Below are 21,795 nucleotides of genomic sequence, written 5' to 3' on the forward strand. Positions count from 1 at the left end.
GAAGGAGCACCTGTAGAATCAGGTCCTCCGCTGTTTAGGCCTCACCTCCACCTCCAACATACTGCCAAACAGCTCCAGCACGTTAGTCACTGCTGCTCCACTCCAGAAATGCTTGGCCCATGTGTCCCCATCCAAAATGGCCGCTAGAATACGCATAGGAAGTGGGGTAGAACGTCAGGTGTTTGTAGCCAGTGTGTTCTGTGCTTTCCGTTTCCCATTGGTTTCTATTTCCGGATGGTGCAGTCAGGCTCCGGTCCGGGTGCGTGGGCCGGATGATCCGGACCCGAAAAATAGCGCATGTTGGAAAAGTGTCCGGAGTCCGGATCCGGTCCGGCTCCGTTCTGTACGGAACGGACGCATGTGAACGTCCGCATAGACTTTGCATTGCTATGCGGAACGTACGTTCCGTTTGTACAGTATACGGTCCGGATCCGATCAGGCGAATCCGGACAGCGAACGCTAATGTGAACCAGGCCTTATACTTTTAGCCACAGCCCCTCAACAAGCATGCAGATCAGGTGCTCTGACTGAAGTCAGACTGGATTAGCTGCATGCTTGTTTCAGGTGTGTGATTCAGGATTCAGCCACTATTGCAGCAAAGAGATGAGGAGGACTACCAGGCAACTGGTATTGTTTAAAAGGAAACATCCATATCCTTCTCGGTTTAGGTTCCCTTTAAGTTAGGAGGTCTATAAAATGATGAACACAATCAATAAAAATCCTTTCTATTTTCTAAATCTTCCATCACTTCCTCCAGAGCTTTAAAAAAATGATTGGTGTTCTGTTTTAAATTTAGCATAAAACTGCCAAAATAATAATAATTAACCAGCGGAAATACACATAGCAATGAAAGAAAGGGTATTGCTGAGGTGGAATCATATCACAGGAATAATATTAAATCTGCTGACAGAATTTAATCCATACAACAGACAGAACAGAAGCTCAGCTAGGAAGAAATGACAGATTGTGTCAACACTATACAGGTAGCAAGAATATTTACTGAGAGAATTTACAATGTATAGCTCAGTATTTAATCTGTTATATAGAAATCCACAGTTTTTGAATTCAATGACCACATTTTCATTTCAGTCTAGGAAAGCCATTTCTGCAAGTTGACACTGACATTTGCACAGCGGTAACTAGCACTGGGGAGGAAACATTACTTAGGAGAGGGTAATATGATGGCACAGTAAAGGATTATGGGAGAGAGAAAATCTTGGTAGAATGGGGCACATAATCCAAGCTTATCTCCCTCCCAGAAGGCAGTCGTTTTATTAGTATCCTATAATCTGCGGCCACCTCCCTGTCTGCCTACTGTTCATACAGTGTTCCAGATAACATGACATTATACTTGTGACATGTATAACTCGCTATTTTCATTTTTCTTCTTCTTGAGGAATTCCATCTAAATGTATTCATAAAACCTGATGGAATGAAGTTCCCTGCTGCTAGTCTAGATCGCACCTAACCAAAAATTGGCTGCAAAACTCCCTGTCCAAAGGAGCGGTCAAAAACAGTCACCCAACTGATGCTGTGTGAGAAACTTTTGGCAATTCAATTCGTTCGATTTCCCTCCTTTGAGAAAACATTGACCCCTTGGGTTGACTATAGCGCTATTCAACTTTTTCAGCTATTTCAGTTTCGATGAAACATATGATTATCTCTAGCATATCCTTCCTAGGCCTTGATGGAATATCCTTTATCTACAATTGTTAATATCCACACTGGATGTGTTTAATGATCAAAAAATGTAAAATGTTAAGTTTACTATGTTGATTACTTATTTACCGGTAAATTGCCTTCATTGATATAATGAGGATTATAATAAAAGTAAAGATCAATTTTGTCTGTATATGCTATTTACACATGTTTGTACCTTACTGTATATACTCGCATATAAACTGACTGGGGTATAAGCCGAGGTGCCCACTTTTTCCTCAGGAACCAGGAAAAAGTTATTGGCTCACGTATAAGCCCCTTCCCCAGTAGCCAGATAATAATAATAATATAATAATAATCTGAACATTTGTATAGCGCTTTTCTCCGTTCTGACTCAAAGCGCTCAAGAGCTGCAGCCACTAGGACGCGCTCAGGAGGCCACCCTGCAGCGTTAGGGAGTCTTGCCTTGAACTCCTTACTGGATAGGTACTTGACCTAACCAGGATTTGAACCCTGGTCTCCCATGTCAAAGGCAGAGCCCTTAACCAGTACACTATCCAGCCACCAGCCAGATGTGCCCCCAGTACAAGTCAGGCCCCCTCCCCATAGCCAAATATGCCCCAAGGCTGATACAGTTGTGTCTCAAGACTCCATCAGCTGGGGTCATAGATATGAGAGACAGCGATTGCCACACAGGAAGAATCCCTGATCGATGCACCGCTGCCACGTTGCTAGCACGCTCGGCTCCACAAGCCAGGGGACACAGGTAGTCTTGAGCAGTGCACTCTAGACACCATGTTACAGGGGATGGGGGGGGCACAAACACAGCAGGGAGGAGGATTGTCAAAAGGTGGATCACTAGTGCACAATCCTTACGCTCCTCTGCCAGTAACTAAACCTGCTCCACCATCTGCTCTACTCCACTGACTCGCATATAAGCCGAGGGGGTAAATTTTCAGCACATTTTTTGTGATGAAAAATTAGGTGTACCGCTGTAATGGATAGCGGAGATACGGCCGCAACAGCAAGCGGCATGGCGGCTATCTCCGCGTCGCAGCCGGCGGTTTCTGCCGCACAGTTACATGCTGGTGCTTTGCCTGGTCCTTCTATCGCTCATAGACTAAGGGCTACGCGTGCGCGCGCCGAGCGAAAGGACCTTTATGCATCTAGAAAGGGGAGTCAGCTGATCACTCGGTCAGCTGACTCCAGCTATGCTCAGGATTGGCTGAGTGACTGGGGCGGCGCTATAGAGCGCGTTTAATATATATACGACCTGCCGGTCAGTTGGTCCGCGTCTGCTGTTGCAAATGCTACGTGTTAGCACTCAGACCTAGTCAGATCCCAAAATGTGCTAGAACCAGCAGGAGCTGGGGATCCACACTTAGCCAGATTCTGTTGATAGCTTAAAGTACTAATTGAATTGTATTATTTGTTATGGCCTTCTGCTAACTTGACTACTCTTCTGTTTTCTGATCCTGTACCTTTGCCTATCTGATATAGTTGCCGACTCTGCCTGAAATACTACTCTGATCTAGCTTTCTGTCTCTGTACCGTATCTGTCCACTCGTTGCCAAACCTGCTTGTCTGACTCTCCTGTCCTCACCAGTGAGCCTAGTCACTGGTGAGGGATCCTCTGCTAGCATCACCTGCTTCTCAGGTGACTACTAGCTGCAGTACAGTCTTTATCACCTGCTCCTCAGGTGAATAGTCACTATAGTACTATCCTCTCCACCTGCCCCTCAGGTGATAGTGGCTACACTACAGTCTGAATCACCCGCTCCTCGGGTGATCAGTACGCTTATTTAAACATAGTTCTACCCGCTCCTCAGGTGAACTATCTCACTATTGTCTGTATCTCCAGCTTGCTGTAGTTTGTATTCCTGTGTTGTATAGAGATATTCCTCTATCCCAGCTCCTCTGGGAAAGCAAGTATCTCTATCATTACTGTTGCACCAAACACCTACCCTTACATTGGTTGTCCTGGTTCTGGCTATACCAGTATTATTGGTGATTCTGCAGATCACACATAATCAGGTATAGCATCTGTATTGTTGGTGATACTGCAGATCACCAATAATCAGAGAAGTATGTTCTCGCTGACACCAATCGTTACAACCGCTATATGTGAGTATATAAGGTATATATGCTATGTTTGGTTATGCCAAATAAAGTATTTTGAAACTAAATGTATTGAGAGATCCAACATATACTGCATGATATTATGTCTAGGGGTATTTAAGCCATCATCAAGCAAGAAAATATGATACTCAGAATAATTCTGACAGTACCTTTTCATCTACTTTTTAGTACTTTTTCAGTTGAAGAGTGCTGAAAAGTTATTTTAAAAAGAAGATGAAAAATGATCTCCTAGGAGAAAAGTTAGGAGAAAAAGTGAACAGCATATTGCCCAATGTCTATTGTTTCATTTTTGTTATTACAGTAAAATCCCCTTTATCCAGAATTCATGTATCCAGAAGTCTCAACTGACATGCCTCAAGGGGAGAACGGGAGTGGAACTTCTGGCTTTTGCAGAGTGGTGCACAACAGAAGTGACAGGGGCAAACGCAGGATTTTTAAGGGGGGGGTTCCTGAAAGGTCCAGAAGCACGTATGTCCCCGAGTGCTTCCGAATGCAGGTGGCTCCATACTGCCCATGCACAAAAGTGCGCTGGCGTATTACGGGGCTGCCTATCTTTGGAAGTACTCAAGGACACGAGTGTTTCTGAGGGCTTCTGGTAGCAGCAAATGTGAACGGGGTACAGCGCTGGAACAACTCCCCAAGAGAGGAACAGGAGATAGATTTAGTTTGGACAATTCAGTGGAATATGCTACATAGTGTCACATAGTACAAGCGATACCCATATGATGCAGGGATATATGCATCTGCGGAAGATGTCGGCGCTACATAAATACTAAATAATAATATTTTGCCTCACCAGGATTGCACTTTTATTTAGCTTTCCTGTAAGACAAGAACACACAGCCAGCACTAGGGGAAAAGGGAAACAAAGGTGAATGAAGGAGGGCTGGTGCACACCAAGAGTGCTTCTGATCGTTTTTCAAATCAACAGTGATTTGAAAAGCGCTTGGCTAATGTTACCCTATGTGGGTGTTCCCACAGCAGCGTTGTGATTTTTTCAAAATCGCAGGTATACTGCATGTAGCATGTTTTTGAGCAATCCATTCAAAAATCGCTCTGAAAATCACTTCACAAAATCACACTCACAAATTGCTAGCGATTGCTATTGTGATTTTGGCGTTGCACTAGCCCAGAGAGAGGAGTGGAGAAATTGAGAATAGCCTGAGATGGAGCAGAGAACTTATCTGTATTGAAGTCCCACATCACACAGGCTACTTGCCTGTAATCGGACTCCTGTCCCTGTCAGTCTCTCACACAAGTCAGAAAGAAGCCCTCCTGGAGTCTAGGGACTGTCAAAAACTTTTCAGCTTGTTATCCACACCTTACCCACACATGCAGTCATTATAACAATGGGGAGAGACCAGACAGATGTTTGCCCACAGACCCTGAGTCCAGGCAAGCTCTGCATCATGCTGTGCATATTTACCAGCTTGCCTGCACTCTAATTTCATCATGTCTGACACTTCTGTGCTGTGGAGAGTCCAGGACTCCATAATCAACATTCTCTCACTGCAGGCTGCATCTTCTTGTGAGGGTTGTGAGGGAAGCTCGGCTGCCTCTCTCATTCTATTAGCTGGAGGGAGGCACCAGAAGTAAGAAGGGAGGGAGAATGAGGCTGTTTATATTATGCAGGCTTCCCTGGCTGAATACACAGCTCAGTGCAGGGGGGAGGTTCCAGACACCCGGAATAGCCCCCTGAGTTCGCCAGTGAGTGACTTACCATGTGTCCATGTACATGTCCCAGCGTTTTATGCGACCTGCATCGGGTCATATGACACGCAGGGACACATGCCCGGCAATTGGTATGGTTTAAAGCAGGGGTCAGGAACCTTTTTAGCTGAGAGAGCCATAAGCTCTACATATTTTAAAATGTAATTCCGTAAGAGCCATACAATATGTTTCAAACTGGGACAGTGCACATGGGCAGCAGAGGGCTCACGTCTCTGTTGCCATGGTGATTTGTATGCAGTTGATCCACTGGGCAGCGGGAGTGTCAGACACATCTTCAACTTCTCTTGGGTTTCCGCAACATCAGCAATTTCCCCGAGAGCCAGACAGGAGAAATACCGACTAATAGCTTGTACAATTAGCTAGCTGACTTGGGGGTTGATTTACTTTGTAGGTCGAGATCCCTGCACTTTGGCCCAATAGGCTGCCTGTCAAGTGGCAGACAGCCAATTGGGCCTATCAAAGTGCGGGGATCTCATCCTACAAAGTCACTGGACCTGACAGGGTCCAGAGTGGGACAATTGGAGCAGCCATTTGTTTTGGGGGAGCGTGAGTAAGTTAGTAGTGCATGCTACAGCAGTAGCGTGCCTACTTTGAAAATGTTACTTGCTCTGCCACACTAAGCTGTGCTACTTGAGCAGTGTAGCTTAGTGAATCAAACCCTACTGATTTGTCTGTGAGCCAGATGTAGCTATCAAAAGAGCCACATCTGGCTCCCGAGCTCCCGAGCCATACGTTCCCTACCCCTGCTTTAACTACCTGCAGACCGCCCCACGACAATGGGCATGGCCACGGCGGCAACCCCAGGACCACATGGCATCAAGTCCTGGGGCTCTGTTTTGCAGGAGATCATGCCGCCCCACCTTCAGTCTTTGAGCGGCAATTGCCACCCGGGAGACTGCTAGACAGCGAAACCGCCATCTTTACACATAGTACAGCGCTGCAATCAGCGTGTGACACGGCTGTCCCCCTGGGGGACAAGAGAGCGATCGCCTCTCATAGGCAGAAGCCTATGACAGCCGATAGCTGTGATTGGCCAGCTGCGGGGGGGAGGGAAGGGAAATAAATGATAAAAAAACTGTATATTTTATTAAAAAATAATCAACAATAATTTTTGTAAAAACTAAAATAAACACAAAGGGGCAATCAGACCCCACCAACAGAGAGCTCTATTGGTGGGGGGAAAAGGAGGGGAGGGGGGAATCACTCGTGTGCTGAGTTGTGCGGGCCTGCAGCTTGGCCTTAAAGCTGCAGTGGCCATTTCAGCAAAAAAGGCCTGGTCTTTAAAGAGACTCTGAAGCAAGAATAATTCTCGCTTCAGAGCTCATAGTTAGCAGGGGCATGTGTGCCCCTGCTAAAACGCCGCTATCCCGCGGCTAAACGGGGGTCCCTTCACCCCCAAACCCACCCCCGCAATGCTTGGTCATAGACTTGGTCGTGAGTGGAGGCAGGGCTGCAGCCGTTAGCCCTGCCTCCAGTCGCGTCTATCAGCGGCGCATCGCCGCCTCTTACCCCGCCCCTCTCAGTGAAGGAAGACTGAGAGGGGCGGGGGAGAGGTGGAGATACGCGCTGACAGACGCGCGTGGGGCAGGGCTGCGGCGGTTAGCCCTGCCTCAACCAGGAAGCGCTGCACCGAGGGGATTTGGGGGTGAAGGGACCCCCGTTAAGCCGTGGGATAGCGGCGGTTTAGCAGGGGCACACATGCCCCTGCTATGTATGAGGTCTGAAGCGAGATTTATTCTCGCTTCAGACTCTCTTTAACCTCCCTGGCGTTCTATTAAAATCGCCAGGGAGGCTGCGGGAGGGTTTTTTTTTAATTAAAAAAAAAACTATTTCATGCAGCCAACTGAAAGTTGGCTGCATGAAAGCCCACTAGAGGGCGCTCCGGATCCGCACTTTCGATCGCCTCCGGCGATCAAAAGTAACAAGGAAGGCCACAATGAGCGGCCTTCCTTGTTTCGCTTTCCTCGTCGCCATGGCGACGAGCGGAGTGACGTCATGGACGTCAGCCAACGTCCTGACGTCTGCCGCCTCCGATCCAGCCCTTAGCGCTGGCCGGAACTGTTTGTTCCGGCTGCGCTGGGCTCGGGCGGCTGGGGGGACCCTCTTTCGCCGCTGCTCGCGGCGGATCGCCGCTGCTCGCGGCGGATCGCCGCAGAGCGGCGGCGATCAGGCAGCACACGCGGCTGGCAAAGTGCCGGCTGCGTGTGCTGCTTTTTATTTGATAGAAATTGGCCCAGCGGGGCCTGAGAAATCCTCCTGCGCAGGTTACCCCGAGCTGAGCTCGGGATAACCGGCAAGGGGGTTAAGGAGGGGGGGGGGGGGAGATTCTTCCTCCTCCCCTTGTACAACAACTCCAAGGTTCTTTCCCCTTCAGATGGGTAAACGACTCCATTAACTATCTTGGTATCCTTATCCCAGCAGATCTCTCTAAGCTGTTCTCCCTTAACTTCCCTCCTTTAGGCCTCGATTCATCATTGACTTTGGGATAACTTTTTCCAGTTCTTTAAATTACCAAATTTTTTCAATTTCGATATCGATAACAATGCGGTAACCATTCGGTACCGTGAGCCGCGACCCTGGAAGTACTGTGCCCGATCAGTGGCGAACGGAGAAGCAGATCGAGGACACAGTACACGAGCAGAAACGAGTCATTGAGCTGCCGGCCGGAGCTCTGACTCAAGGACTGGACCCCTACTGGTAATCTATAAGCACATTAGGGACGTGAGTACATCTATGCAATCACATGATTACGGAAATCACAGACTGTACGCTTCAAGGCTAAACCTCATTAACTGATATATACTGAGTTTTATATACAGACTCTTTATCGAGGAAGATATACCAATGACAACTAAATTTTCATAAGGCACGGCAACTATTTATATTAAGACATATTAGTATTGTGATGATTTGCTCAGCTGCCTGTGCAGGCAGCCAGCCTTTTGACCATTGTGTAGGTTTGCATGTTGCAGGACTCTGGAAAGAAGAGCTTCTGTCAGTTTTGCAGCTTGTGCTTGCAGAGGAATTTGCATACGTTGTCATGCAAATTGCCTGGCCACATTCATTGGAGGCGTGTACTATAAGTACTATGTCTTTCCCACAATGCTTCGCTGTTCATAAGGATTTCGTCCTATGTAACACTCCTGGTGGGGTGTCAGCCTTGCTCTCTGTTTGAACATCAGCTTAGAGTAATTCCTAAGTCTGCGCTAGGCAGATTTCCCTAGTGCTGTTAGGATTGTATTATCTGTATTGCCTGTTCTGTCTTGTCTTGCCTGTTGCCATTGTCCAGTCCCAATGGTGGTTGACAGGAAATGGTTCTGATCTCTGTTCTTGGAGTATAGCTGGTGCAGCGGTTGCTACCAGCTATCTCTTCTGTTCTGTCTCCTGGGATCGCACTAGCTACTTTTCGCTAGCGCTGGGGATCCTTCTGTTCTGTCTTCTGGGATCGCGCTAGCCACTTTTCGCTAGCGCTGGGGATCCTTCTGTTCTGCTACTCTGTACTTGGATCGCGCTAGCCACTTTTCGCTAGTGCTGTGGATCCTATCTCTCGCTTGTCCCTGTTTTCGTGTGTCTGTCTGCTACGCTTGCTGGAGGCTCGGTGAGGTAACCGTTAAGCAAGCGCTCGCGTCCTCTGTTTCATGTTTGTCTGTTAATGGTTAGTTAGGCGTGCTTGTCTCTATTGTGCTTATCACGTGGAGACCGGGCATAACCGCGTGCACTGTTGCGAATGAGTGCGGTGTTCGCGGTTAGCTAGCATTTGTTATTTTCCGTATCTCCTCATTGTATTATTTGCTGTGCCTTTACTAACCTCGTATTCTGTTCTCATCTGCCTTGTGTCTCGTCTGGCGATCGCACCTCTCGCGATTGCGTTCCTATTTCATATCTGCTGTTGTGTGCATGCGGTTGCGGGGTGGCGACTGGATTGGCACACACACATACAACCTGTCCCTTTGCTCATTCTCATTCGCAATCGCCTCTCTTGCGATTGCGTTCTGCGTTTCGTACAATTCCTGTCTGGCATTTGTGGAGGTACAGAGGATTGGTTCCTCTGCACTCCCCAGCGCCATCTGCCGACAGGAATTTTCCCTCTACGGGTGCGTAGCACCTTTTGCTGGGTTCCTGCAAATTATACGCTTGTGGAGGATTTCCGCCGTGTCAGCGCACGCGTTGTGCGCTGATCACGGGGAAAGTTCCACAATCGTTACAGTATGAACAGCCCAACCCAAAACCCCAGTGTAGACGGAAATTCCGATTTGTACGATTTTGTCGAGTTTGGGTCCTGTGTCTTTAAGAGCTTTAAAAGGCTTAATTCAGAGACCAAGGCGGAATTTCTTTCTGAATGTGTGAGGTTTTGTCTGAATCCCACCTTTCAGATTTCTGATCCGTCCACGTCGGCTCTTCTGTTTGCCTATGTGCTCTTAAAAGACGATTTGTTCACCTGGGCTTATAATCTGTTAAAAATCAATTCTTGGAATGGTAATCTGTATCAGTTGCTTGCAGAGATATTCTCTCACTGGTTTAAACTGCCTGGCTTACCACCTGCTCTGATTGAGTGTGTAGCTGCTGATAAGTCAGCTGATCTTTCCCTTCCATGCAAAACTTTTCAGTATGACAATCAGTTCAATGTGTCTGTTGCCACTTCAGGTTTTAAACAGCAGACATGCAAAGTGGCTAAAAAGAGAAAAACTAAAAAACGCAAGCATCGGAATAAAACACTTCCTATTGATGTTTGTAATGATTCCGTCTCCGGCTTTTTTGCCCCAATCCAAAGCTTATGTGGATCCTGCTATAGGTAGGATCGCACACTACATTAAAGCAGTTAAAAAATCTGTTCTTGTTCCTGAACTCCAACCCTATGGAGATTATCTGGATACTGGCCTGTTTGAACCCCCATTTGCTTCCTGGGATGTTGGGGCCTTGCTGGAGGAATTCGATTTTGATTGGAAAGCCTTTTGCGATTTTTACATCGCAAAAAGCGAAGATGTCTTGAATGCTTGTCTTGACTCTATGTACCTTCTGATTGATTCCAATGAATGTGACAAGGATGATGTGGATCTGGTGATCTATGTATGGCAAACGATTTTGGATGAGTTGCACACACACCAACCAATTGATTCCAATAAAGAGACATCGTTGTCGGATGATTGTTCCTGCCTTTCTGGGGTAAAGCATGTGAGTCTTGACTTTGTGCAATCTGAAATGAATGAGTGTGCCGCTGTGGTTGATTCCTGTGCGAATCCTGAAGGATTCGCTCCTGACAGTGTGCAGTTTGAATCTGTGCGATCTGATGCATGTTTCTCGGATGTTCCTGCAGATTGTGATCGGCATGAGTCTGCCGGTTTCCTCAAGGATGTGTGGGATCCTTTGTCATTTAGAAACAGATCTTTGAGATCTTCCGTCTGTGACCCTGCTATGGGGAAAAGTTCTCGACTATGCAGCGTCAAAAGTAAATTTAATATGCCTAATAAAGTTTGTCCTGTTGATGTCACTATTTCTTCTGCAGATGAGTCTCTGTCTCACCCTGTTCTCACCTGTAAGGGCCTGTTGCCTGGAGACAGTTGCTCCAGTGTTTCGGTCCTAGATGCCTTGCAGTCTGCTCCGCAGATCGCGGAGGTTTGCGCTATAGAAGCGTCAGTTTCACAACCTAAAGTGAATTTTGATTCACAGGTTTTGCGTTCTGATTCCTCGGATTCGACATTGTTAGCCGAATCTAAGAGTGAGACAGCACTTCGGTTTTGCGAATCTGATGCTGAACCCTCTTTGCCTTATTCAGAAACGCTTTCTCTGAACCTGCCCTGTACCATGAATAACAATATGATGTCCAATCACATTGACATTTGTGAGTCCCTTTCTTGCTCTGAGGGAAGTTTTGACTCTCCACCCTGTACTCTGGATGAGTCAACATTGCCTTGTACAATATCTCCTGCCCTGCCCCTAGAGGCTCGTCTAGGTATTGCTGCTATTTTTACTTGTTTTTCTGCAGTTTTGGAGTTACAAGCTAGTTTGACTGCCACACAGAATTCTGGGTACAGTGAGAATGAAGTTAGGGAGTCAGTGTGTGTTCCAGTAAATATACCTGTACATTCCCCTCATGATGATGAGATCCAGTCTCAGGTTATGGTGGAACCATTCCTGGGACATCTGCCCTGTCCACAAAATAAAGTTCCAGTTTTGCCCTGTAACATGGATAGTTCAGAATCCTTCCTAGAAAACTTGAAAAATGATGTTCCTGAGGTCTTGTTTGATGTTCTGGAGGTCTCCGAGTTCCTCCCAAAGGGTGCAGAACTTGTAGGAGATGTCTCCTGTCCCCCAAGTCCTTCTGAGGTGTTACCCTCTTCCGTAGGCATTGCTGCCTTGCTGGCTACCTTTTCAGCTCTGGTGGAGCTTCAGTCATGTGTAGTCAATGATGATATTGCAGTCACAGAAATTTCCGAATTTGAATCCGAGTCTTCTTTTGAAAGTCCAGTGCTTGAGACCATTGCTCGTGATGATTCTCTGCCCAGTCCTGGTTTTGGTTTCCTCGTGCCGGACTCTGAGGTTGGTAGTTCCCCGACATGTCCTGAGGTTTCTCCTGTGCTGGTGTACCCCAGTGTGCTCTGTGACCCAGAAAGCCCAAGTGTGCCTCGGTTACCAACGTACTCAGATGCTTCCTCGGTGGAGACATGCTCTGATTTAGCCTGCCTGCTTGCATGCCCAGAAGTGGTCCCTGAAAGTCTTGATCTTGATGGGTGTCCTCGTAATTCTGAATCCGGAATTGTCATTGGTTCCATGGGGGTTCTTGGTAATTCTCCATGTGAGCCTGGTGATTGTTCTGCCCTCTTGGGATCTCTGTGGAGCTTCAAAAGGTTCTGGGAGATTCCGGGAGAAATTTTGCTTGGTCCCCTGGATAAGATCAACGGTGGCTTTTGTGTTGTAAGTGGGACACTTCGAACAGGTATTGTGGCAGGTTTGGTAATTTTCGGACGCTCCTTGGAAGGTGGTGGGTATTGTCTGGAGGGTGTCGATGGCTTCTTCTCTGGCAGTCACAGTCCTGATGGGTGTTATACTGAGACTGGTAGTACTGATGGGCATGTTTCGGTGGCTTCTGTTTCCGATGAGGTCGGTTTCGGGTGGACTGACTCTGGAATTGGACCTTGTCGGGCTACCCCGACCTTCATGAGTCTTCAGTTTGAGTCTGTTGCTAATAGCAGTTTTGAGGGTCGTCTGGAATTCGACCCTGGAGGGGGGGGGGGGGGGGGGGGGGGGGGTACTGTGATGATTTGCTCAGCTGCCTGTGCAGGCAGCCAGCCTTTTGACCATTGTGTAGGTTTGCATGTTGCAGGACTCTGGAAAGAAGAGCTTCTGTCAGTTTTGCAGCTTGTGCTTGCAGAGGAATTTGCATACGTTGTCATGCAAATTGCCTGGCCACATTCATTGGAGGCGTGTACTATAAGTACTATGTCTTTCCCACAATGCTTCGCTGTTCATAAGGATTTCGTCCTATGTAACACTCCTGTTGGGGTGTCAGCCTTGCTCTCTGTTTGAACATCAGCTTAGAGTAATTCCTAAGTCTGCGCTAGGCAGATTTCCCTAGTGCTGTTAGGATTGTATTATCTGTATTGCCTGTTCTGTCTTGTCTTGCCTGTTGCCATTGTCCAGTCCCAATGGTGGTTGACAGGAAATGGTTCTGATCTCTGTTCTTGGAGTATAGCTGGTGCAGCGGTTGCTACCAGCTATCTCTTCTGTTCTGTCTCCTGGGATCGCACTAGCTACTTTTTGCTAGCGCTGGGGATCCTTCTGTTCTGTCTCCTGGGATCGCACTAGCTACTTTTCGCTAGCGCTGGGGATCCTTCTGTTCTGTCTTCTGGGATCGCACTAGCCACTTTTCGCTAGCGCTGGGGATCCTTCTGTTCTGCTACTCTGTACTTGGATCGCGCTAGCCACTTTTCGCTAGTGCTGTGAATCCTATCTCTCGCTTGTCCCTGTTTTCGTGTGTCTGTCTGCTACGCTTGCTGGAGGCTCGGTGAGGTAACCGTTAAGCAAGCGCTCGCGTCCTCTGTTTCATGTTTGTCTGTTAATGGTTAGTTAGGCGTGCTTGTCTCTATTGTGCTTATCACGTGGAGACCGCGCATAACCGCGTGCACTGTTGCGAATGAGTGCGGTTTTCGCGGTTAGCTAGCATTTGTTATTTTCCGTATCTCCTCATTGTATTATTTGCTGTGCCTTTACTAACCTCGTATTCTGTTCTCATCTGCCTTGTGTCTCGTCTGGCGATCGCACCTCTCGCGATTGCGTTCCTATTTCATATCTGCTGTTGTGTGCATGCGGTTGCGGGGTGGCGACTGGATTGGCACACACACATACAACCTGTCCCTTTGCTCATTCTCATTCGCAATCGCCTCTCTTGCGATTGCGTTCTGCGTTTCGTACAATTCCTGTCTGGCATTTGTGGAGGTACAGAGGATTGGTTCCTCTGCACTCCCCAGCGCCATCTGCCGACAGGAATTTTCCCTCTACGGGTGCGTAGCACCTTTTGCTGGGTTCCTGCAAATTATACGCTTGTGGAGGATTTCCGCCGTGTCAGCGCACGCGTTGTGCGCTGATCACGGGGAAAGTTCCACAATCGTTACAAGTATACTCTATCTCCAGTAGGAATTTTTTCTGATAACCTAATTTTTACTCTCAACAAAATGTTTTTCTTTGCTTTATATATATATATTTTTTATGCACATTGGAAGGTCTATGTAAGATTGAGTGTATGAATGATATATACAGGGATTGAATGGCATATATGAATATCCATCATGTGTTGAATATATGCGCAAATATTGTGGTATGAAATTATTTATTCTACGTGACAATTGATTTTATATGCATATTTTGAATAAATTTACATATACTTTTTATTAAGTTGAATAGCACTGATTATTTATTAGTGGCAAATTGATATATACTATATCATAGACCCAGCGCAACTGGCTTTTGTTTATTATTGATATATTGTTTTGTATGATGTGAGTGGGTTCCCATATACCTAACTAGTTTGCTGCAGGGTGAAATAGAAACGCTCATAGAGCACCTACCTAAGCGCCCTCTACTCTTTGGAAGTACTGCATAATACTGGTCCACCCTCCCATTCCCCTGCATACCATATTTGGTATGCCTGGGAATGACGGCCTAATTGGCCCCCTCAGTTTCCACTCAACTGTGCTTCCCCTTCTCTTCCGGCTATGGTTTCATATATAAGGTTATACCTTCCTCCTCAAAATTCTATGTGTTATTAGTTCAGTTAACTGGCCACTTTATATATACATTGCTCATCGTTATTATTCCTCTGCTGAACTCATTCTTTATGATGTATGCAAGGTGTTTTTCCTCCTTACCCTTTCCCTCTATCCTCCCCTTTCCCTTCCCTCTCCCTTCCCTCCCTTTACCTCCTTTTCTTTTCCCTGCCCTTTCCTTTTTATTTGGAAACGTTTTGATTAAGAAACCTTGTTGCTGATGCTCAATGTTATTCCTGTCAATTTTTTCTGTTATATGACTCATTGTTCCTTACTTGGGAATGTTTGTTATGCTATTCCTTGATCTTAATCAACATTGAAGTAAATAAATATGGCATAAAATGCTTCCTCAATAGGATGCTCCCTTTTATACAGCTGGTTTAAACACACAGAGGCTGCCCTGGCAAATTCAATAAAGTGTGGATGAAATGGATGGCCTCTCCCTTACTGGTCACGACAGGGTATCTACAGGTGATATGTTAATGAAGATTGCCTACTTTGTTGTAAGTAATAGTGGTACAATCTTGCAATTTTGTCAATAAACATTTTTGTTAAAAAAAACCTCTTCCACAGTTAGCAGCAGGTGTGCGTATTCTGCAGTAGTGATACTGAGACTTTAGAGGATATTGGCGCAGGATATTTTCTGAGGATATTGGATGGGATTATTAATTAAAGATAAGTATCTGTTATTAATTTAGAATAATAGAGGACTTTAACTCTTTGTGGAAATGGGTAAGGGTTACATCAGTACCCCTATACCTATTTTACCTGTGGGGGGTCAGGTTGACATCTCAAGGCCCCGTTAGTCTTAAATGTGGCTCCCAGATACCGTCATAAGCTGCCCCCCCTAGGGCCTGGCCCTAGACCCACCAGTAAAGGGCTGCTTACTCCCACCAATTCCAATCACGAGGTGGGGATGAGCCCCTTGTCCAGAGCCATTCATATCATGTACCATGTGCACTGGTACAGCTTAGGGTGTGGACCCCCCCATAGCCCAGGCTCTGAACTCTAGCTGTACCAGATGTTAACCACTTGCCGACCGCGCACTCATACTGCGCGTCGGCAAAGTGGCAGCTGCAGGAGCAGCGACGCAGTTCTGCGTCGCCGGCTGCAGGCTAATTAATCAGGAAGCAGCCGCTCGCGCGAGCGGCTGCTTCCTGTCAATTCACGGCGGGGGGCTCCGTGAATAGCCTGCAGGCCGCCGATCGCGGCTCGCAGGCTAAATGTAAACACAAGTGGAAATAATCCGCTTTGTTTACATTGTACGGCGCTGCTGCGCAGCAGCGCCGTAAGGCAGATCGGCGATCCCCGGCCAATCAGCGGCCGGGGATCGCCGCCACGTGACAGGGGACAGCCTGTCACTGGCTGCACAGGACGGATAGCGTCCTGTGCAGCCCAGATCACCAGGGGGGACAGGGAGGAGAGGAAGGGGGGGAATCTCGCCGCAGAGGGGGGCTTTGAGGTGCCCCCCGCAACACCCATCAGGCAGGAGCGATCAGACCCCCCCAGCACATCATCCCCCTAGTGGGGAAAAAAGGGGGGCGATCTGGTCGCTCTGCCTGCACCCTGATCTGTGCTGGGGGCTGCACAGCCCACCCAGCACAGATCAGCTAAAACAGCGCTGGTCCTTAAAGGGGGGTAAAGGGTGGGTCCTCAAGAGGTTAAGATATACTTGCCTTAATGTTCTATAGGCTTTTCAGACCCTTTCAGGATACTTATTTCGTCCATCTTGCTGCTTTATGCCTTATGACCTGGACATGACTAGGACCAGTCGTAGTCCGTTGCATGCGCACTGCACTCTGCCCACCCCTGCCCACAGTTGTGCACATCAGCCATGGCCTAGAGCATGCTGGGCATGCACAATTTGGAAAGAATTGGAACTGCACATGCATTGCCCAGTACTCTTCCGGTGATGACTGCCACATACAGCCACATATAAGTGATACCTAAAGATGTTAAAGGACCACTATTGTGAATTTAATGACATTTTAATAAAGCTCTAATCAAAATTAGCAGAATTTCAGTACATTTTTTTCCATTGGGTATACTGATTTATGTAGAATTCCACAACTTCAGATGTACACATCACTATAGTAATACAGTGCCTTGCAAAAGTATTCACCCCCCTTGGTTTTGTACCTATTTTGTTACATTTCAATCTGTAATTTTTATGCTCCTTAATCTCATGTTTTATGTGATCGATCTACACAAAATAGTCTAAGTTGAGAAAGTGAAATGAGGCAAATATATATATATATATATATATATATATATATATATATATATATATATATATATATATATATATATATATAATAATGTCATGTGCATATGTATTCACCCCCTGTGCCATGAAGCACCTAAAAAGTAACAAGCAACCAATTACCTTCAAAACTCGCATCATTAGTGAAATTAAGTCCACCTGTGATTGTGTGTCTCATGATCTGCCACTATAAACACACCTTTTCAGAATTGCCCTAGAAGCTTCAGCATCACCAAGCAGGAGGCATCACACCATGAAGACCAAGGAGCTTTCCAAACAAGTCAGGGACAAAGTTGTTGTGAAGTACAAAGCTTTGAATATCCCCCAGAACACCATCAAATCCATCATCTTCAAATGGAAAGAACATGGTTTCACAACAAACCTGCAAAGAGAGGGCTATTCACCAAAAGTCACAGACCTGGCAAGGAGAGCATTCATCAGACAGGCATCATAGAGACCAAAGGTAATCCTGCAGGAGTTGCACAGTTCCACTCCAAAGAAGGGAGTATCTGTCCACAGGACCTTTATAAGCAGTACACTCCATAGAGCTGGGCATTACGGAAGAGTGGCCAGAAAAAAGCCATTGCCTGGTGTTAAAAAATAAGAAGGCATGTGGGCAACTACCCTAATGTTTCAAAGAAGAGGCTCTGGTCAGATGAGACTAAGATTTAACTTTTTGGCCATCAAGGAAAATGCTATGTCTGGCACAAACCCAACACATCCCGTCACCCCAAGAACACCATTGCTACAGTGAAACGTGGTGGCAGCATCATGCTATGGGGATGTTTCTCAATGGCAGGGACTGGGAAACTGGTCTGAGTCAAGGAAAAGTCAAAAGATGGGGGTTGCTAAATACAGGGATATTGTTGAGCAAACTTGTGTCAGTCTGGCAGTGATTTGAGACTGGGATGGAGGTTCACCTGCCAGTAGGACAATGACCTGAAGCATACGGCCTCGTTCACATCATTTAGCGTCCGATCGCACGCCATCTGCGCTCCTATGCGCTGCGCTGCAGATCCCATTCATTACAATGAATGGGATCTGCGCTGCGATTCCCAAAAATGCGTGCAGCACGCGATAGTGCAATCGCGCTGCCACGCAGCGCATATGATGGGAACGGTAGAAGGGCTGTCTATGCCCTTCTACCGTTCTTGCGTGTCGCACACTATACGCGCTGCCAAAATGCGGACGGCAGCGCGTATAGTCTGAACGAGGCCTACTGCTAAAGCAACACTTGAGTTGTTTAAAGTACCCCTGACCTGGTGTTAAATTCTTTTAAAAGTGTTCTATTACTGGTGCTGTGACTTTGTCACAGCACAATCATCCCCCCTCCAACGCCCCCTGTGGCCCGTTCTAGCAACAATTATGAGTGGGCAAGAAGTGACCGTTCTTCCTCCCCACTGTGCGTCCTTAACTCTGCCCCCTCCACCTGCCGCTTTAGATCCATATATGTTTTACTGCACAGAGCGCGCTGGGGAGCTGCGCTGTCTGCGGGCTTGTGATAATTGAGGTTGGATATCCTTCCGAACTCAATTATCATAAGCCTGCTGACAGCGCAGCTCCCCTGCGCGCTCTGTGCAGTAAAACATATATGGATCTAAAACGGCAGGTGGAGGGGGCAGAGTTAAGGATGCACAGTGGGGAAGAAGAACGGTCACTTCCTCCCCGCTCATAATCAACGTTCTGCCTCAGTCGAAGACGATGACTGAGCAGGACAGGGTCCACAGGGGGTCCTGGAGGTACTGTCCAGTGACTGGACAACTGAAGAAGTGAATATTATTCACAAGACATGTTTAGTTGTCTACTTGTTATAGGGATCTTTTAAATGTATTTGTAGAACGAGCGGCGGGGACGCCGTTTCATCTGTCCCCGCCGCTCTCTCTGCCTCGCCGCGCGCTGGCCTCTCGCGTGCGCACACTTCGAGACTACTGTGCGCGCGCGCGGTCAGTGTCGGGATATTTACGCCTCCCGGAGGCGAGTCAGCTGACCCGCAGGTCAGCTAACGTCACAGGGAGCGCACCTCGCCCCTGATTGGTCGCCTGGCGGGGGCGTTGCCATGGGCTTCCCTGCCAGCATAAAGACAGCGAGCTATCAGTAGCTCGCTGTCTGTTGTCGTGTATACCCGTGTTAGCGCTCAGACCGTAGACTAGATCCCAGATGTTGTTGCCAAGGATTACACACCTAAGACTAGGATTGATCTATTGTATTATTGTTGTTTTGACCCTGCTCGTTCCTGACTAATCTCTCGCTCTCTGATTCTGTACTACGCCTATCTGATATCGTTGCCAACCCCTGTCTGATCTCTGACTCTGAACCTGCTCGCTGATTCTGTACTTTAGTCATCTGATTCCGTTGCCGACTTCCCGTCTGTGCCTCACTCTGATATTGCCTACCGATTTTGTACTGTACCTGCCTGTGTGTTGCCGACCTATTTCTGTCTGACGCTCCTACTCACCAGTGGGCCCATTGCCACTGGTGAGGTTACTCCCTAGATCCTTACCTGATCTCCCCCGCCTGGGAGGTTAGCGTGGGAACCTTCGGAGTACTACTGTGTGCACCAATCACTTCACACACACACGATTAAAGTTGGTTGCCTGTTACGCTATATCTGTATTATTGGTGGTTCTGCAGATCACCTAATAATCAGATATAGTATCCGTATTATTGGTGATACTGCAGATCACCAGTACTCGGACCTCAGTTGCTACACATTGTCACAATTTGTTTACTATTTATTTATTTATTTATTTATTTGTTGTATTTATAAAGCGCTAACATATTACGCAGCGCTGGACATTAATTTAGGTTACAGACAATATTTAGGGGTGACAAACAGCAATATGACAATACAGGAATACAAGAAAACCAGATCACACAGCACAGTATGAGTACAAGGTAATGCTTAGTCAGTCACTGGATGGGAGCATGGAGTTAGGCAAGTTAGGTTCACTCAAATGCATAGCATGGGTGCACAGTAATAGAGGTGCATGATCAGGTAGGACACAAAAGGAGTGAGGACCCTGCCCAAAGGCTTACAATCTAGAGGGAGAGGTAGGGACACGAGAGGTAGGGGACCAGAGTTCGGCTGTGGGTTTAGAGCAATTGTGAGGGGTGGTAGGCAAGAGTGAAAAGGTGAGTTTTGAGGGCCTTCTTGAAGGTGTTGAAGGAGGGGGCTGCCCTAATGGGTGGAGGTAGGGAGTTCCATAGTGTCGGAGCAGCTCTTGAGAAGTCTTGGAGGCGTGCATGGGACTGGGTGATGCGGGGGACGGTCAGGCGAAGTTCATTGGAGGAGCGGAGTGAGCGGCTTGGTGTGTATCTCTGAGTAAGATCAGAAATGTAGGTTGGACAGGTTTTGTGGATGGATTTGTAGGTCAGACACAATATCTTGAATCTGATTCTGGACTGGATAGGAAGCCAGTGGAGGGATTCACGGAGGGGAGCCGCCCTGGTTTACTGAGAAATATATATTTGTACATTTACTTATCTCCAAAGATTGGTTTCCTCTCAAATTCTTATGTATAGACCAGGTAGGTCTCAGTATGTACAAATCAAATACTGTGTCTACAGTAACTTTCAACCATGCAGTATTTGAAGGTTTTCCTTTTCAGCTATATATACATATCTCCAAACTTTTTGAGATAAGAAAGGACACTTTAAGACACACCACTGCCACACCTCTAACCACACCCTCACCACACCTCTCACCATGCATATCCTTATTATCATCATTCGTTTTTCTCCCTTTTAACGTTTGAAAATATGAAATATATCAATTTAATTGAAGGGAATAAAGTTTTGAGTCAGTTAAACACATTTTTCAGTAGAAAAATACTTATATTTACACAGATCTGTACATCAGTCTTGAAAGAGGGAAGAATGAGGGAGAAACAGAGACAGAGGGATTTTGTTCCCAAAGAGGAAATGTACCTTCGACATTTTAACTTGGGATGTAAAGGGTTTACAACTACTGACACTTATTGAATGTATTATATTCACTGACGGTTCTCTCATGAAGCAAGGTGAAACACTTGCATCAGGCACAGGATACAGCATGTTGGTACTGTATGTTTACACTTACAGAATGCAGTCACGGTAGGAGGAGAAGCGAGAGGAGAGCGAGTGTGGTGAAGAGGTCATCATTGGGAAAAAGCAGCTTGTTGTGCTGGGTGAGGAGTCTGACAAGTTTGCCTCAGGCTGCAAGAAGTCTAGGACCGGCCCTGATTATATTCATACAGGATTAGAATAATATGGTTTAAGGTGCCAGTCATTAGATCATTATGTGATGACTGATACCTTCCTTTTGACCTCTGCTTTACATAACCTACATAGATCTAGGAAGTGGGACTTTAGTGTTGTGGACCTTTGAGGTTGTCAATGAAGAACCAGCAACATACATACAAGGAGACAGAGACAGATAAATCTGTACTGTGGTTTCCTGCATCTCAGTATTTCCACCTGTCATATTCATTATTTTTAAAAAAAAAGTCCATTTTGCATAGAAGTAAAAAAAAAAATATCATTAAGCTGTGGTTTTTCAGGTTTTATTTTAATACAGTCCCCATAACGCTAAGTCAACTTTATAAAAAGAGACGTATTATTTCTGAGTCTGACTACAAATACACCAATGGCTTTTTGTCCTTGCAGCAACCTGTGTTGTGACCTGAATAAACTGGGTCTGTATAAGCTGTGTTGGATGGCAGGCGAGGCACTGCTGCTCCTGCAAGCTGTGTTGTTAGACAGTGT

At 46.7% G+C, this 21,795-nt stretch overlaps 1 long non-coding RNA gene across 1 annotated transcript in view; it reads left to right on the forward strand.

Annotated features, from left to right (window-relative positions):
• LOC137519746 (uncharacterized) overlaps positions 1 to 21,795 on the forward strand; it is a 40,269-nt gene that overhangs the window by 17,616 nt on the left and 858 nt on the right. The window lies entirely within an intron of this gene.

The sequence above is a fragment of the Hyperolius riggenbachi genome, chromosome 1 (genome assembly GCF_040937935.1).
Source record: "Hyperolius riggenbachi isolate aHypRig1 chromosome 1, aHypRig1.pri, whole genome shotgun sequence".
Classification (NCBI taxonomy): Eukaryota; Metazoa; Chordata; class Amphibia; order Anura; family Hyperoliidae; genus Hyperolius; species Hyperolius riggenbachi.